General features: G+C 47.1%; 1 long non-coding RNA gene across 1 annotated transcript; it reads left to right on the top strand.

The window, feature by feature from the left end:
- The first annotated feature begins 8599 nt into the window (after nt 1-8599).
- Nucleotides 8600-15319, top strand: LOC125940776 (uncharacterized). The gene is made up of 3 exons (XR_007463986.1): nt 8600-8677; nt 14921-15064; nt 15234-15319. It is a non-coding gene; the product is annotated as an uncharacterized LOC125940776 (long non-coding RNA).
- Nucleotides 15320-19257: the final 3938 nt, after the last annotated feature.

The raw sequence follows: 19257 nt of genomic DNA, 5'->3' as shown, positions 1-19257 counted from the left end.
AACTTTGCGGTTGCAATGGCTACGAGCACACGTCGTCTGTATGGCGGCTGAGCTTGCAAAGCGGCTGCTGTGAATCGCGCCTACGCGGCACCCACGCGCTGCCTCTCCCGACTAGCGAGGCGGTCGCGCGACACTTCGCTCCGTTTGCAATGTTCCGCACGAGACAGATTGTCCTGCGCCAGCCATGCTACTCACAGTGTTCTTTTCCTAATGAAAAGCGTGTACCTATATAATCATAATACGAAATATTGAAACGCGAAATGAAAACACGTTTAGGGATTGCGCTCAAATTTCGCATTAGGGAGTATCGTAATCGTCCGCCAACCCGCCGTGGTGGCCTAGTGTTTATGATGTTAAGCTGCTAAGCACCTGGTCGCTGGATCGAATCTCGGCCACGGCGGCCGTATTTAGATGGGGGCGAAGTGCGAAAACTCATTGTCCTTATCGTCTTAGATTTAGGCGCGCGTTAAAGAATGTCAGGTGGTCAAAATTATTCAGGAGTTCCCGACTGTGGCGTGCCTCATAATCAGATCGTGGTTTTGGGCGCGTAAAACCCCAGAAATTTTTTATCGCCGGTGAATTTTTTTGCGAGTGGCTAATTGCAGAGGTCTTCAATAAAAAGATATCAGGGGGAAATAAATTCTACGCGTCATGCCCACGTGGCTACGCGAGCGTAAACCATTTCTTGCGACCAAAAACTAGCTTCACTAGCGTGCGAACTTTGAAGAACGGGTCCTATGCATGCAATTTATCAATGATTTGGAGGCATTCAAGAGAAAAGTGATTAGATACGAAACTGTGCTTTCAATTGAAATGTTCTTGGATTTTTTTTTTTTTTGAAGTTAAAGGACTTCACATTCACTTCGTTGCACTAGTATTTTGTTTTTTAACCAATGAAAATGTTGATCTAGAATTGTGGTCATCATAACACGGACATAAAATCAGAAAATTCTGGATATAAGCGAGGTAGATGAAGCTGTTGGCGGTCGGTATTGACGAACATAGATCAAACCGCCTGATAAGATGAGCGAAGTTACCACGGGAAGGATAGTGATGTGGGCTAGATGGTACGTACATCTTGAGAAAAAGTGTCAGGCGCAAAGAAACACGTGGAGAAAACAAGGCACGGTGTACCTACATACATGCGCTACCAACCGCGAAATGAACCGTGAACACACATTTAAACTCCAGTTTCCTATGATTCCATCGACGGGCATATGGCCAGTCATTACAGGGAGTGTTGCGGCTTGAGGTGACGTTTGGGCCAAGAATCCACCAAGCTCATTGATAAGTACGTCCGGTAGTAGGAATGAAGGAAAAAGGGTTTTATGTACGTTATTTACGCTGGCTCCTGATACGGAAGGCCACTACTTCAGGAGCATATTAAACGCCTGAGTTCACATCAAGACACGTCAGAATCACTTCACTTCGCTGCACCAGAGGTCTCCACTTTTAATAACGTCGTCTTTCCTAGAAGACTGGACTCGGAAATCTGACGACGGTAGCTCGGCCAATCACAATCATTGAATCGGTCGCAACATCCCTCCCATGTGGACGCACCGTTGTCGCCGGGCACGCCTCCAATGTCGCAGCCCCCGCCCCCACATTCTTGAATATGCTTGGCCACCTGGGAAACTGAGCTCGAAGCTGTTCCCATGGTTTTGGGCGACGACGGGCCCCTATATCATCAATTACTGGGCTCTGTGTATCGGCCCTCTTGTCAGGCTCAGGGTTAGGTAGTGATCTTCGCGGTGATTGACGTATCCATAGATGGCGGCGGTTATTGTTGCCTCCTTTGTTAGCTCCTTTGTTAACGCGTCACAGTCTATGACACTTCCGGTCGCTGTTGGTGAGTGCGCTGATGAATGGACCGCCTCGTGGGAAACGTCACAGGTATGCGCTTGTCCAGGTTGACACGTAACAAAGGACAAATGCATTCGAGTTTATTCAGAGGAACAGCATGTATGTCCTTTTTTTTTTGCAACAGGAAGGTGTGCGCATAGGGCCCTGCCTGGCTCCGATTGTAACTGATTTGTTTTTAGCTATGATTAACAGGCGATTGTCCCAATGCCTATATTAACTAAAATGGTGCATAAAATGTGTAAATACTGTTGCAACGTTAGAAACTTGGGGAGCAAAAGCCCCGATCAGCAGTAGTAGTATCGAGGATGATTTTTAAGACCGCGTGCTAAAATCTTCTTCTTGTCTTTTCTTTAACTGCCGAATTGTCCCTATCGTCTTCATGCGTACCGCATTAAAGGCGCGGTAATATGTAGATAAGGTTCTTGTGTTTAGGGACTGTACATCTGAGTGTTTCCGATATATATATGATGACGTCGTACCGTTTATACGGGAATGTCTTTATCCCCTTGTAAATGACTGTTAAGATTCCTGTAGATTTTAAGCCTGAATTATATATATTGCCTAGTGCTCTTGCTGGCAAGTCATTGCATGTGCTCTATTTTGCTGCTGCCAAAATGTATCCGATAGGTTGTGGGTTCGTCAAGCTGCACCGGGGGCATCTTTTGTGCGCAGTCCTATCATTTGTATTTGCTCTACATTGTGGTAAATGTGCTCATTTCAACATTCCTGCGTTGATAAAGCGTATCTAAAGATTCGCATAGCTCATTTGAAACTTGCGTTTCATTCGGCACCGGCAGCCAAGCCGGGCCTAAAGGCGATCGCTGCACTGGGTGATGACAAGACCAAGTACGTCGGCTTCGACTACGACGGCTCCCAGGACATCACGTGCTACGCCGATCTGGGTCGCATCGATGGTTGGCAGAACAACGGCTACGCGGTCCTCAGCGTTGTTCTGGCAGACGACTTCTCTGACGTTGCTGATGTTTCAGGGAAAGTTAAGGTAATCAGGTTCGCACGTGGCTATAGAGCGTCGAAAGTACAATGGACGATCCGTACACTTGAAGCAAAAGCGTTTAGATCCCACACTGAATCCACCGTGGTTGCTCAGTGGTTACGGTGTGGGGCTGCTGAGCACGAGGTTGCGGGATCGAATCCCGAACACGGCGGCCGCATTTCGATGGGGGCGAAATGCAGAAAGCACCCGTGTGCTGATTTAGGTGCACGTTAAAGAACCCCAGGAGGTTCAAATTAATTCGTAGTCCCCCACTACGGCGTAGAGCACTGCACGGGCTCGGGCTTACCCGAAAGCCCGGGCCCGGCCCGGCCCGTGGGCCGGGCCGGGCCGGGTAGAGGTGTTTTTTCACAGGCTCGGGCCGGGCTCGGGCCGGGCTCGGGCACGGCGTGTGCTTTTTGACCCGGGCCGGGCTCGGGTTTTTTGACGCGGGCCCGGGCCGGGCTCGGGCTTTCTGCGAGTTATTTTCGGGCTTCTCAACTCTGAAAAACATGTATTTTTCGGTCTCGGGCCGGGTTCGGGCCGGTTTCGAGTCGGGCTCGGGCCGGGCTCGGGCTTAAGGTAAAGGGGTGGCGGACCGGGCCGGACGGGTAACGTAGATTATTTCCGGGCCCGGGCCGGGCCCGGGTCTCGCCATAAAAGTTGTGATCGGGCTCGGGCGGGCCGCCCAATGTAAAAACCGGCCCGGGCCGGGCCCGGGCAGGAAAAATCGGCCCGTGCAGTGCTCTACTACGGCGTGCCTCATAATGAGATGGTGCTTTTGGCATGTAAAACCCTGTAATTATTAGATCTGACACTCTCGGAAACATTGCGTAAGCACGAATTAACTCCTTCAGCTTCAGCCTTCAATTTGTTGCGAACGTTACAGTGTGGAGCTGATAGACAATGAGGCTAAGGAAACTATGCAGTAAATAATTATGTTGTTAACCTAAAATAAGTCGCAGTTTCGCCCGAAAGGCCAAGCATCGATTGCGATAGCAAATTAGTGGGGAGCTATACGAAGCAAGGACAGTTGTTTAATAGGCCGTATAAATTTTTAAACATTCGCTTACTAACAAAATAGACAAGCACGGTGTCACGGGCACACAGGTAAACATGAACACATCTCGCTCGATGACCTCGGAAACTCGCTGTGAAAACACCGGAGTAAGAAAGCGCGCCAGCAGCAGCCGGCAAATTGAACTTCGCGCTGTCTCTCGTTTCGCTTCAATGCGAACGAAACGTCGAAAGCACAGCGCGTACGAAGCTACCGGCTCTCGGCGCGTGCACTTATCCTCTTCGCACATCGCTTGGAAGATAAGGCCCGCGCGGGCGCGCACTTCGCCACGTCGCAGATCGCTTTCAAGATACGGCGCCGGCGCGGCCGCGCTGTGAGCCGCAGCCGACGGTGCAACCCCCCCCCCCCCCCTGTACCTCCCTCCCTCTCCGTCGCCTCGCCTCCGTGCCTTGCGCCCGAAAGAAGACCGCGCGCTTCCGGCCTGCCTTCCTCCCTCGCATGCGCTACAGTGAGCCGCGGTTGCCAGCTCACCCTCGTACGCTTTCACTCCCACACGCAGCGTACAGTGCGCATCGCCGTTGGACTTTATACGGAACCTCACGGCGACGGCGATGACGACGGCGACGCTGACGGCATAAATGCGCTTTGAGTGTCCATATCGTTGCTATGGCAATAATATAAAATTATAGAGAAAGATCAAAACAAAAGAAAGGACATGTCGCTGGTGGGAAGCGAGCCCACAAACTCAGTTTGACCCATGCGACACACTACCAGTCCAGATGCTGGGCTCCCATCCACTTTCGGTATCCACTTTCCGTGGCGCTTAGCCAACAATCGTAAAGATACCTTCCGAGATGGGACGATGCTCGCAATTTTAAGCCCGTGTGCGCCACCAGATCTCGGAGGAAATCGGCGAGGTCATACGGTTTGTTAAGATCACCAGAAGAGAAAAAATGGCATTTCTGTGCAGTTGTATGCATGGGAATGCCAGGAAGAGATGGCTTCGGATTGACATCCTTCTCGGTTGGACGGCACACCTTGAAGACGCGTCTGTCCGCGTTTGGCGAACAGCATTCCGTCTGCCACAAGGATCAAGTCCGTATACGAAAGCAATATACAGGGTGTTTCACTTAACTTTGGCCAACCTTTAAAAATATGCAAATGCCACGTAGCTGGACAGAACCAAGGCATTGTTGTTTGCCGTCGCTTGGAGATAATCAGATTATTTCTTTTCATTCCGCCTACTTACATAATCAGTCTTAATTAATTAATCAGGTTCTCAATTATTATAGTTATAGGAAAAGCGTCACTGAGAAAATTGTAGAGCAACATGAGAAACTCCAGATACAGCTTTCTGTTGCTCAATACGGGCTACATAAAAGCGTTTTTCCGCGCGTGAAAGCAGTCCGCGAATGCACGCAAAATTGCCGCGCGACTGGCTCCTCGAGGCACTTAGGCAAATCCCCTACACAATCCCCTTACGCAAATCCCCAGCAGAAGCCCTTATAAGAAAATAAGTGATCTCGATGATGATGGTGATGATGACCTAGGGCGCGCGGGCGCTTGCTGTGTGGGTGTTTCCATAACTGACTATTATCTTATTTTGCTCCCGAAAGATCGCCTTTGACGCCATTAAGGGGACGAGTGACATGGACAAGCCGAAGATTGTCGGAATCGAGATTAACCCAGTGGACGCCGACGTTACGAAGGAAAACGCAAAAAAGCTCCGCGATCTTCTCAACGGGTAAAACTCCTTGCTTTCCTTTCGGTGAACTCTTATGTCATCACCTGTAATGGCGCGTGAACTCTTACGTTAGCGAGTGCGGTCGCTACACCTGTCGAGAGATTAAAGATATTTAGCTTTGCGTGACACGTTACCGGGCTACGTCATACATCAGGCCCACTGCGTATGTATCGTTGGCTATCGTTCTGGTTGCCGTGATTGCGTAACGTGACAGCGCCCAGAGCAACCCTGAACGCCCGCTTCGATTCGAATTCGCCCTTGCGATTTGCTCCTCGTCGTGGAAGCGAGAATGGTAAAATCAGTCATCGTTTACTTCATTTCGTTAAGAACAAAGTACGTATTGGGAATGTTTTGTCGTTATTATTTAGATCCACTGTATCTTTTGACGCCGCTAGGCCTGGATAGAGGGCACCGAGCGGGAAAGTGTTCCTGTGTCCAGCCAGCAGATGGCGGCACAGCATTATCGCCCGTGATGCATTTTTGACGCGGAACGCTCCAAGAGTCCAATCATTCACTTTACCTATAATTTGATTGTATCATATAGCACGCCACAGGCGGACTACGGCTCCGAGGAGAAGCTGCGCATGCGCACAAGGTCTAATGTATAATGGCAACGTAATGAGTACCACGCAAAGCTAAACGTCTCTTTTTACCCCAACGTCAAAACAATGGCTGCAAACTTTTCCACAACTAAAAAAAAGAATAACGTTCAGTTTCAAATTTTGTCGGAACCACATCACGTGCGTGCGACTTTTGCTGGCGCCTTAACCAGGTGGCGCCACCATACAGGCGGAAGCTGGGGTCGTCTGTGCCTGCGCGGCTGCCTAGGGCGCGTTCATACGGCCTTTTCTGACGCTGATAGCAAGCGCTTGCGTGGCTCAGTGGTAAAGTATCCGACTCCCACGGAGCGGGCCTGGGTTTGATCCCGGCGGAGACGGGGTACTTTTTTTCGCGTTTCGGGCGATAGCGGTTACGCGGCTGCGCCGGCGGACAACAACGCGAACCGAAACGGCTATTGGAATGAGCCCATAACAGCTTACGCTGTAAAACGCGCCACGGGTCATATTTTTGCAACGAAGCTGTATATGGCGACGTTCTAACCAAAAGTGTGGGCTTCTATAGGGTGTGTAGAAAAAAACGTCGGGTCGACAGAGAAAACAGTGGGTCGATCTCTAAGATAGTGCAATACCGGGCCGACCCGCGGCGGAAGCAGTCTACCACTTCCGTCGCGGAAGTGGTAATCCACCAGTTAAGGTAGATGAAAGCTAATTAAGGTGGATTATGGCGGACCAAGATCTATTAAGGTGGATTAAGGTGCAATAAAGAGTATTAGGATTGATTAAGGTGGACTAAGGTGGATTAAGGAGGATTTAGGACTAGGGTGGATAAAGGTGGATTATTGTGCAATAAGGTGGATTAAGGTCGACTAAGGTGGATTAAGGTGAATAAAGAAGCATTAAGGTGGATTGAGGAGGGCTAGGTAGGGTAGATTAATGCGAATTAACGTCGATTAAGGTGGATTAAATTGAATTAGGGTGAAATAAGGTCGAATAAGGGTATTACGGAGGATTAGGGTTGATTAAGGTCGATCAAGATAGATTAAGGAAGATTAGGGTGTCTGTATTGATGCTGTAATTGCATATATATAGTCATACATATATGCGATTTCGTCATTTTAGAAGAACGCATAACAGCTGCGCTAGTCATCCTCCTTCACAGAGTGAAACGGCACTAAGTTCTTTTTATTCATGCCTACCGGAAGATTGTTAGCCAGAGGCAAAGCTTATTTAAAATCAGACGTTTCATACACGCCGTTTCTTGCCACTTCTCGCCATACCATTGCTCAGGATGCGTCGGGCGTATTGTCGTTCGCGTACGCAATACTTTTCGCATGATTTACGCAAGACAGCTTAGACAACTAGCTATCAACAAATTTCAAGCCAGGGCACGAAATGAAGTTATCTTCAAAGTGAACAGCATTTCTAATGCGAACAGAATAATAGTGATATAGTTAGGTTAGGGCGGAATATTTTTGTGCGCATTACGTAGTACTGCACAAATCTTTTTTCTCGTGATTCAAGGAACAACGCTAGAAATGAGCAATAAGAAACCATGTGAACGCAGGACTATTGTAGTACACTTTGTCAGTAATGCTTTCCCGGCACTAAATCTGGTAATTTGTTACAGATAAGTCCTTAATTCTCTGTGCCCTACGGTGGATAACTTGTTTCATGTAATGCTCTTGGTCGAGCTCGGGGTGACTCTGCACTCCGCCTTCGTGGCGTGGAGTCACCCCGAACATCATGGTCACGTAAGGTCACTTCTATCCCCAGAGACGCCACGTTCGTACTCCTGGACGAAACTAACCAGAGAAAATTACGAGCAATAATTGAAAGAAGATGCTACCAAGCGCTGACTCGCTACTGACTTTTGTTTAGGAAGAACGGCTAGCTTGCGTGCTCAGAGATCACGTGTGCATCTTGTCAGCTGAATCCAAGGAAAACAAGAAACTAAGCATCGCTTCGTTATCGGAAGTCGAAATTCTACGTAACCTGCTTATCAAGCAGGAGAATTGATCTTTTTTTTGTAGGTCACACATTCTCTGTAAGAGACTGTGAAATGAAATGATGCCTCTTTATGAAGCAGGAGATTTGATGATTCGCTTAAAGCAGACGTGAATATTGCTCTTCTTGTTCATGGGCTCAGAATATCCGGTCCGCCACCTTTCTGTAATCGCAAGCCTTAGATGATATGATTTTTGTTATTCATTTAGTTTGGTTATATTGATTTGTATTTTCCCGCTATTTTTCCCTTAGTTGCTAATCGTATGTTCGACATTTTTATGCATGTACTAACAGGAGGTCCCCCTGACAGTTTTTACTTTGGGACCTCCTTCTGTATTACTATTACTTTGTAACTGTATTAATGTATAATAATAATATTTGATTGATTGATTGATTGATTCTTTCTTTACAGCGTGTCCCTGGTGATATTCCAGTCCCACCTACAAAGGCACATCGTCCCGTGCACTATTGCAATCAGCGATGTCTTGATAAGCAAGGTGAGACAGATTCTTTTTTCTACATTAGAACTGCCTACGGTAGAAAAAATAAATTCTTTGAGTATTGAAAAAAAAATCACAGCATATCCACGGGGTGAATGATGATGAGTGGGCGAAGCTCCGGAGGGAATCATCGGATCTCCCGCTTAAGGGGACGCTAGCACAAACGCGTTAGAAACGTGTAGTACTCTCTAGTAAGGGGGAGCGGCCACAGCGTCTTACGCAGCCATTTACACATGCCGGAACGTGCACCGCGTTTGCCGACGCCATCACATGACTGCTGAGAGAGTATACCCCCCGTATTCATAAACGCTCCTCGACTTGAACTTGACTTGCCACCGCCTTGGGCAGCGCGTTCGAAACGCGTTGAAGGTAAGGCGGAGAGGCCACAGCGTCTTACACCAGCTTCTTACACGGGCCGTAACGCGCTAGCACAAACGCGTTAGAAACGCGCTAGAAACGCGGCCTTTCGTTAATGTTGGGTATTTATTGCCATCGTGGTGCCTGTGTCTATGTGCGCTTCGTGGCGTAGTGGGCTAACGCCGCGCGCTCGGAAGCGAGGGGTCCCTGGTTCGATTCCGCGCTACGGACACAACTTCGGAATTTTTTTTTTCATTTTTCTCTGACTGGTTACACACTACTACTACTAAGACGGGGATGGAACGGGTGCCGCTATAAGGAGTTTCGCTCCTAAAAAAACAGTGCTCTCGTTACTGCGCATGTTCCGTGAGTCAGGTACGCCGCGACGTATCGTCGGCAAACATTGCGTCACACGCTACTCTCGCTTCGTTGCGACGTGTCTTGATACCTAAGCTCTCGCTATCTTTGATCGCCAATAAATGTTGAATATAAGCTTCTGTTTCGTCTCAACCAACCTATGTCGCAAGGTATGAGCGGCACAGGCCTACCAATTTTCGAGACTGTTTGGCGATTCAGCTTCCCTAGCCTTTACCCCTGGCTAGATGCGCCGACATAAAAAGTGTACGTCGGGGACAAATGGATGGTCTTCGCAAACGTAGTTATTGCTCCAAAGATCAAATAGCGGTACGTCTGCTTCGATTGTTAAAGCGAAGCTTGCCTTGCCTATTCACCTGGGCTTGGCGTTCGCCTTTGTCTTACCTGATATATATATACCAATGTTATACGAATATGGTCCAAATACAAGTACCAGCTAACGGGCCAATCAGCTTGTGAGATTGAGCTATTGCTTTATTTTCACCATATTGGCACATCAGTATGTAACAAAAATGTACCTAAATGGTGAGAATAGCGGAAAACATCGGCACTTTAGCAGCTTGGCTAGCCCCGCAATCCCCTGCTTACAAAGCCAGCAATGGACACAAGCTCACACAGAACAATCCAAAGCAATTGGCTGATCTCTAAATGTATAATTCACACAATGTTCACATTTCAAGGTACGAAAACATTCATGATATCATAGATAAAATAGCATTTTTTGATAGCATGCGTAAACTTTCATCTGTTTGTTCAAACTTATTGCGTTCGGGAGACAGTACTCTAATAGTTGCAGTTCGTAATTAGTTCGCGGCCGGGGGACATACAATGGTTGGTATGTCTTGTTCAGCGCGATGAACGTGAAAGTGAAAAACCTACATAAATCCGGAACATACAATGTCGGCTCATGGGGATCTCTGAGGCATACCGAACTCTTAATAGAATAGTGCATTACATAATTTTAAAATCACTGGCTTGTTTGATTTACTTAATTTGACATGATAAAGCCATTCGGTATGCGTCACGGGGTGTCTACCCATTCGGGCAATGGCTCCAGAATTGGTGTGTGTCATTCCCGAATGGGTGTGTGCCAATGTGTCATGAATGACATTGAAGTTGTGAGACTTTTGCTGTGCATAAACATGGCCATCGCATGAAATTACGTTTCATTGCACGAAAGTAAAGACAATTGTAGCACCTGCTTTACTAGTACATCATTTGTTAAACCGCTTTACTAAACCTTAGCTTCATATCGACTCCAGCATGTTAGTTGCATTGGCACAACATCCCGTACATCAGACAAATTCTTCACGTAACGTGCACCCTGACATCACAAAAAGCGTTTGCGTGGCCTTTCATGGATGTATTCTTTGCAGTGCAGCATTTGGTCGTCGTCTTGAGATTATTAGGCGCGCACAAGCACCATATGTTTGCAATTAAACTGCAAGTGGAAGCGCAAAACATATACAGATGGTCCTATAATGGTCACACGCATAAAGTATAAATAATTAATCAATTAATTTATTTCTTTATTTGTTTAAAGATACCTTACAGGCCCGAATGGTATTGAGTAAGGGTGGTTTACCTATTACAATTAAAGCACAAGCAAACTAGTAAGGAACAGAAGGAGCTTGATGTGGGCGAGTTGGTGTAACATAATTGAAGAAAAAATAGCGCAAAAGAGACGAGGACGTATTTGCATTGGATCGTCGCTCGCTTCCATTCTGTCGGGTATTTTTCTTAGCACCTTTGACAAATGTGTAGATAGCATTCTGGTTCAGTCGGATGCGCCTACCGTACTAAGGTACGTCGACGACTACCTGGTGGTCAATTACAAGGTGCCACAGTTAAGGCTAGATGACAGAGTAGAAAGATAATTAACACCTTTAGAAACGCGTAGGAGGCTCTAAACTTCACGTGTGAGCGGCCAACTGACAATTTCATTCGTTTCTTGGATTTGAAGCTCACGTTAATGAACACGCATGTTTGTTGGGAAAACCAGCCAAGGTTGAAAAAGCAGTTGATATCGTATGACAGTGCCCACTCCAAATTAATAAAAAGAGGAGTTGCAATGACGTGTCTAAAGGAAGCGTTAAATAAATCTTGCATTCACAAAGTAGAAAGCAGCTTTAACAACCAGGTTACAAGGCTGAGCCAAGCCGGTTTCCCGTCTTATTTGGTTAATAGCGTCTGCGATAAACTTCTTAAAAAGAAAACATGTATGAGAGGGATTCAACAAAGAAAAACCAGCTGACAAGTGGAGGGTACAAGTAATCCCATACTGGCACAGGGTGTCCCACAACCTCAAGAAAGTTGCGCAGAGGCACAATGTTAATCTTGTCTTTAGTGCGCCATGTAAACTGGCAAAAATATGCCCGATGGTGACCAAAGCAAAATCTGACCCCTGCCCTAAGAAACATGCTGCGCAATACACGCCTTGCACTAGAAATGTTGTCTATGAAATCCCCCTAAGCTGCAAACAGGTATATATTGGGCAAACGGGACGATGCTGAACATTGTAAACGTCACAAATGCAGTCCGAATCTTTATGACACCAAGTTTCTGGCACGTTCCGAAGATAGACTCGAAAGGGAGATATTAGAAGCTTTTTACATTTCGAGGGCCTATAGGGCACGTGCATTAGCTGCCCGTCAGTGGCACTTGCCGACAAAGAGATTGCCTTTCTGATGCGATAAAGAGTTCATGACGTCACGGTGGTGCAATTCATGTTCATGTATATAACCCTTGTTTCTTCAAATAAAATTTTAGTTGGAAGTTAGCGCCTGTCTGTTGTACCTGTCTTCTTTTCGTCCTCGTCTCTTTTGCGCTGTTTTTTCTTCAAGTAGTAAGGAACAGGGTTACAAAGCAAGTGAACATAAAAACTCAACGCACCAGAGTAAATTACAAAATACAAAACAAGGTCCGAACGAAAATGAACCAAAAAAAGAAAGGAAGGCGCAGCACAACAGAATACGTTTGCGAAATAAGCACTAAAAGAGCCTTTGAGTGCAAGTGAAGAAAAAAACGTAACACATCGCAAAATAAACAAAGCAAGAACTTAAACGACGAGACCATGTTACTATTGCAAAAAAAAAAAACAATGTACCTCAAGCTTGTGCCGAAATATACTCAGGTTCTTATCAGAGGCGATATCATCAGGAAGATCATTCCACATGTGGATGACATGTGGAGGTGCGGATGTGTTAAAAGCGCTCGTGTTGCCAAAGATGTGCGTGAAGCTGAGGTGATTATGCTGCCTGCGTCAGGTGAAAATGGTGCGTTCAAGGTGTAACGAGGCTACTTTATCGCTGTAGACGTACGTGCGAAACAGACATAGGAGAGACATTTGACGGCGAATGGCCAATGGTTGAAGGAAATGATCGAGTTTAAGCCGAGTCACACTTGAAGGATGTCATAGTTCCTTGAAATGTAATTGGCGTCTCTGTTCTTAACTGCTTCAAGCATGTTAATTTGATAATGAGAGGAACGGGACGAAACAGATGAGGCATATTCAAGTTGTGGGAGGCCAAAAGTTAGATAGGAAATTTGCGAACATTAGAGGGACATTGACGCAGGTTGCGGCGTCAATACCACGTAAATAGCCTAATACTTTTGAGGCTTTCGCGGAGGCAGCAGTGATGCGATCTAATCAGAAGAGGGCCTGGCGTAAGGTAAACACAAAGATATTTATAAGATGATGCCCGGGACAGCTTGTCTCCCTGTATATGGTAGGTAAAAATTGGAAACGCATGCTTACTTCCAAAACAAACACATTGCTGGCTCTCCCGTAATCGAAAGTCGAGGTAAGCATGGAATTGCTACCATATGGTCTCTTCTGCTGCCTGTGGTGCCGCCGCCTGCAATCGCGTTTCTTCTAGCAGCAGTCAAATGCGCTCAGCGCTTGCCGCCACTTTTTCTTCTTGTCGCGTCGAAGTGGCCGGCTGCCAATGTGCGGCCTTAGGTTCCCTGTATCCGCCTTTTGAACGTCTATATTTGGAAATGACAAGTAAAACTTCAGCGTACTAGAAGTTACAGCTTCAGTGATTGTGAAGACACATTAGGAAGATCTCGGGAGCAATATTTGTTGTAACTTGTTTGGAGAGTAACTAGCGTATGTACTGCGGCCCTGTACAAAGGGTTGGGGGCCAGAGACAGCATTTTGTTAAGTATTGACTGGTTGCCCGGATGATTTCGGTTTGTTCGCGCAACTTGCCGGCGTATTCTCGTTTTGAGTGCCCAGATAACGGCGCTGGCTATTGGCTCAAGGTCACTTGAAAATCTCTGACAACGGGAGCTTCAAAGCATTTAATGCTTAATAATTATACATTTGTTAGTACTTAGGGTCATGAGCCAGGTGCTGCACCAGTTATAGATAATGTTAAAATCGTCTTGAAGGACCAGGTTGCCGTCGGGACTGTGTATTGCTCTGTATAACATGCAGTCATCAGCAAATATTCCAATACTTGATGGTATGTTATTTGGCAGGTCATTTATATAGATCAAGAAAAGAAGCGGGCTTGGAACGCTGCCCTGTGGAACGCCGGAACAGATGTAGGAAAAGCTAGAGGAAGAATTATGAACCGTCATTAATTGCTTGCGAAGTGAAAGGAAATTCCCAAGCCATGATAAAGTGAGATAATCTAATCGAAGGGCAGATAATTTAGAAATAAGGCGGCTATGGGCGACACGATCGAAAACTGTGGCAAAATCAAGAAAGATGGAATTGGTCTGTAGGCCATTGTTCATGTGTTCATGTTGGAAGGACAGTCAATGAAGCTGGAGTGATGGTTGAAGTTATGGGGGACTATATGAAATGCATCGAATTTTTTTTGTTCCTAGCTTGCGTGAAAGGTCATAATATCCGTGCAGAGAGCCGACTAGAACGCCGGTAATTACTAATGAGTTGACGTTTAACGTAGGCTTTGCTTTAAGCACAGCGATGTTCGTAAACATCCCACTAAGTCTATCAGAAGACGTCCAGAACGCAAATGTCCAGAATTGTACAGTACACATAGAGCGGTTACCGGTTATAACCACCACGTTCCGAAAGGTTATGAGTTCGTTGTCTGTGCGCAGGTGACTTTTTACTTTTTTTCCCCCAGAATTTTAGGAACGGCGCTTATACGACGCAAACGGAACAAGATACACGCATTGCATTGAATAAACCGTATGCGTTTATGCGTTTATTGTTTCCTGTCATGTAAGTTTAAACGACGCAAAAAAACAAACAAGAATGCAAGGGGAAAAATGGGTGGGGCCTCAACATGAGGCTTCCTTTGCTTCCTTTGTTGCTTGCTGCGGCTGCTATAACATGAAAGGCAAGAAACAAAAACAAAGTCGTACACGTTTGCTAGTCAGCGTAACGTGTGCATTTTTTGTACCTTTCATTTAGGTGCCGGTCCTCCGGAAACTTAACTATGCTACACAGACCGGCACAAGTTCTTATCTTATTGAATTTATATAGTTTCGATTTCACTACCGAACCTTATTTCATCAAATACATTCCAGAAAAACGTGATCAAATTAATGGAAGACATTTCCGTGCCCGTTGCTATATCCACGACCGCAGCGTTGGCTTTAATCACTACTGACGGTCAACACACGGAACGTGGAAGCCGCTGCGCGGGCATGACCCTTGTTAAGCGTTCCACTGTAAGTATCAAGAAGGCACATATTGCACGTCGTTGTAATCTATATATATATATATATATATATATATATATATATATGACTAATGAATGCAGACGTAACCATACACGTCAGATAAGGTTCATATATATTATTTTATTCGCTTTTTATTTGTTTCTTCTTTTGACTTCAGGTATGCGCGCTCATGAAAGGTGCAGATCAAGACGGACACAGCGTCCCTCCCTCGTTCTCCAACACGGTTGTCATCGAATATATCTCTACAGCCTCCGCAAGTTCACTGGTAAGCTTGACTTGTATTACGGCTTCGACTGAGCTAGTTGGTTCAAGATGATTACATCATATACAGCGTCAACATACAGACAGGACTAAGAAGCAAAGTGGCAAATGGCTGACTAGCTACTGACATATCTGTTTGAGGAACAGGAAACACTGTTACGTGTAAAGATCCACAGACCAGAGAAAAAAATTCACCATCCTTTCCCCTGTCGAGAAAATGGGCGTAAGCGAAGCTTGTCGTGTGTGTATCTGAACTTCGTGGTGATTTTCTTTCTTTCTTTCTCTCTCTCTTTCTTTCTCTCTTTCTATTTCTCTCTTTATTTCTCTGACCTGCGTAGTGATTTTATTTCTTTCTCTCTCTTTATTTCTTTCTCTTTTTCTTTGTTTCTCTGACCTGCGTGGTGATGTTCTTTATTTCTCTCTCTCTCTTTCTCTGTTTCTTTCTTTCTCTGACCGTCGTGGTGATTTTATATCTTTCTTTCTCTCTCTGTCTCGCTCTTTCTTCCTCTATTTCTCTCTTTTTCGTCCCTGGTATGTGCCAGTGAGCTTGGATCCTCTCTGCACTATCTCGAGGATCGGCCCACTTTAAGCGTGCCACCGCCACCACCACCACCGCCGCCGAAACTTGCGAGCCTATAAAGCTTCGCCTAAAACCAGAGAAGCACAAGTGCACCAGAAGAAAAAAAAATGGCTCTGGCTAAACTCAGTTATGCCTGGGTGTGCGTAGCGAGCGGTACGGTTAATCTTATTGTTTAGCTTGGTTCTGTCTACAGTTACATCTTTATCGTTTAGCTTCGTACGTCTGAGTGTTTAGGTTTGGTTGTTACCTGTCGTTAAGTTATGGTTACATTAAAGACTAGACATTTTTAAAGTGTAACGCATTTATTTTGAAAGTCTTCATCTTGTTGTTTCTCAATTGCCGCAAAGACGGCCCGATGGTCGGTGAGGCGGGAGTATAAGGGGTTGTCGTCCAGTGACTTGAACACGATTCGGGTGCTATCCTCATCTGAATCCCCTCGCCTGGCCGCTTCTTACTTACGACGCTTCTCGAGGCGTGCGGCTCGTTCTTTCCTCCGTCTCCTCGGCTCGCTGCCTCCTCTTGGTTTCGTTCCGACGACGAAGCCTGGCTTCTTTCAGTCTCTCCGACTCACTTTCCATATCTGCTGACGAATCCCACCGAGCCGCCCCTTCTACATATACGATGCAACGCCGACTCCTCCTCTGTTGTTGCAACGCGGTTTCACCGGCTCCTCCTCTGACGTAATGCCAGATGGCGCGGCGAGCGGCGCTGCCAGCTGTGGCGGTTGCCAGGCAACGGCTCAGCTCGCGGTGCGGCAACCGGCCACAGCGAAACGGCGAGAATACGGCCAATGTAGCTCGCGCTAAATAAGTCGCTTCGCGGTGCGAAGCATCATAGCGACGCCTCTGATTGGCTTGTGACGCCGTAAGCTTAGTGCGGGCAAGCTGACGGGCGTGGTCAGCCCGCGCGATGGGATCACGTGCCTACTGGCTAGTGAAGGCGGTAAATGGTGGGAGCATAGTGTCGAGAGGTAAAATTGGCTCTCGTCCGTACACTAGGTTGAAAGTTGAAACTCCAGCTGTTTCATGAAGAGAGGAATTATACGCAAAAGTTACGTAGGAAAGAGCAAGGTCTCAAACACGGTGGTCCAGCAAGACATACACAGCGAGCATATCTGTGACAGTGCGGTTCAAGCGTTCCTTGAGGCCGTTGGTCTGCGGATGGTAAGAAGTGGTCAGTTTGTGTTGAGCCGAACAGGAGCGCAATATGTCGGAACTGACTTGAGAGAGAAAGTAACGGCGACGGTCAGTGAGCAATTAGTAGTCACGGGGTGCCGTGAAGCAATATGAGGTCACGTAACAAGAAGTCCGCGACATCAGTTGCACAACATGTCGGCAGAGCTCGGGTTATTGCGTAGCGCGTAGCATAATCAGTAGCCACTGCTATCCATTTTGTTTCCAAAGGTGGATGTTGGAAAAGGGCCCAGAAGATCTAGTCCAACGTGATAGAATGGTTCCGTGGGTATGTCGATTGGCTGAAGGTGACCAGCATGTTGTAGCGGGTGTGCTTTGCGACGTTTTGGCACGATGCACAAGTGGCCACGAAACGGCGCCGTACACGCTCATAGGGGTGACATACGCCAAGGTGCCCGACAGTGGGCGCATCGTGAAGTTCTGTGAGGACGCTCCGTCGTAAGTGTCTAGGCATGACCACAAGGAGGTCAGGTCCATCAGGTTGAAAACTGCGACGGCATATGACACTTTCCTTAATCACAAATTTCCACACGGAGGCGTCATTGGGCGATGATTGTAGGCGATTGATAATTTCTCGCAATGAAGGGCCACTGTCTTATTCTTCACCGGTTTGAATCAGGTCCGACATGGAAAAATTGAGTTGTTGGTGTCCTCATCAGCGTTCTCAGGGTTGTCGACCGGATACCTGGACAAGCAATCTGCATCCACGTGCAGACAGCCGGATTTGTAGACAACCGAATATGAAAATTCTTGTAGGCGCAGGGCCCAGCGACGAAGCCGCCCGGAAGGATCTTTGAGAGAGGACAGCCAGCACAGCGCGTGGTAGTCAGTAAATACAGAGAAGGTCCGTCCGTATAAGTAGGGTCTGAATTTCCCAACCCCCCAAAACGAGGGCCAAACACTGGCGTTCTGTAATAGAATAATTGCCCTCAGCGACTGGTAGGAGGCGGCTTGCGTAGGCGATGACGCCGTCATTGCGACGTTGGCATTGGGCTAGTACTGCACCGATTCCATGGCTGTTTGCATCGGTGCGGACCTCGGTAGGCGCAGCCGGGTCAAAGTGGGCAAGTATCAGAGGAGTCGTGAGCAGGTTGATGAGGCGCGAGAACGCAGAAGCCTCTTCCGGTCCCCATGAAAAAGGCACTTCTTGCCTCAAAAGCTCACTAAGTGGGCTCGCTATGCCCGCAAAATTCTTCACGAAGCGGCGGAAGTATGAGCATAGCCCGAGAAAGCTGCGGACATCCTTTGCTGATCGGGGAACAGGGAAGTTCTTCACTTGGCAGATTTTTCCGGCGTCCGGTTGTACGCCATTAGCGTCTACGAGATGACCAAGCACTATGATTTGGCGGCGGCCAAAGTGACATTTGGGCGAATTCAGCTGCAGTCCGGCATGACGAATAACGTCAAGAACGGTTGAGAGGCGCTGTATATGAATCTCAAAAGTTGTTGAAAAAACGATGACGTCATCCAAGTAGCATAAACTTAGGGACCAAATGAAGCCTTTGAGCAGACATCACGCGCTCAAAGGTGGCCGGAGCGTTACAAAGTCCGAACGGCATGACCTTGAATTGTTAAAGGTTATCAGGAGTTACAAATGCCATATTTTCACTGTCCATATTGTCCACAGCAATCTGCCAGTACCCGGAGCGTAAGTCGATGGAGGAGAAATACCGGGCTCCGTGCAGACAGTGAAGAGCATCATCAATGCGTGGCAGAGGGTACACGTCCTTTTTCTTAATTCTGTTAAGGTGCCGATAATCCACACAGAATCGACATGTGCTGTCTTTCTTTTTGACTAACACGACAGGTGATGCCCAGGGGCTGCAAAGTGGCTCGATGATGTTCTTGGCGAGCATCTTGTCATCTTCACTTTGAATAATTTGATGCTCAGGGGCGGACACCTGATAAGCGCGCCGATGAATAGGAAGCGCATCGTTGGTATTTATACGATGAGTCCCGCCCTTGGCTTAGCCCAAGGGACGGCCGCTAATGTCGAAAATGTCAAGGTGGGAAAGCAGAACGTGGTGGAGTTCTTCAGTCTGCTGAGGTGTTTAGTCAGAAGCAATCATCGAATGAATGATGCTCTGAGGGCGATAATGTGACTGCTAATGAGCTAAGAAACCAGGAGAAGCGGTAATCGTGACAGC

The sequence above is a fragment of the Dermacentor silvarum genome, chromosome 10, assembly GCF_013339745.2.
Source record: "Dermacentor silvarum isolate Dsil-2018 chromosome 10, BIME_Dsil_1.4, whole genome shotgun sequence".
NCBI classification, from domain to species: domain Eukaryota; kingdom Metazoa; phylum Arthropoda; class Arachnida; order Ixodida; family Ixodidae; genus Dermacentor; species Dermacentor silvarum.
Note: the sequence above shows the minus strand (reverse complement) of the source record. Positions and strands in the feature narration are given on the sequence as shown.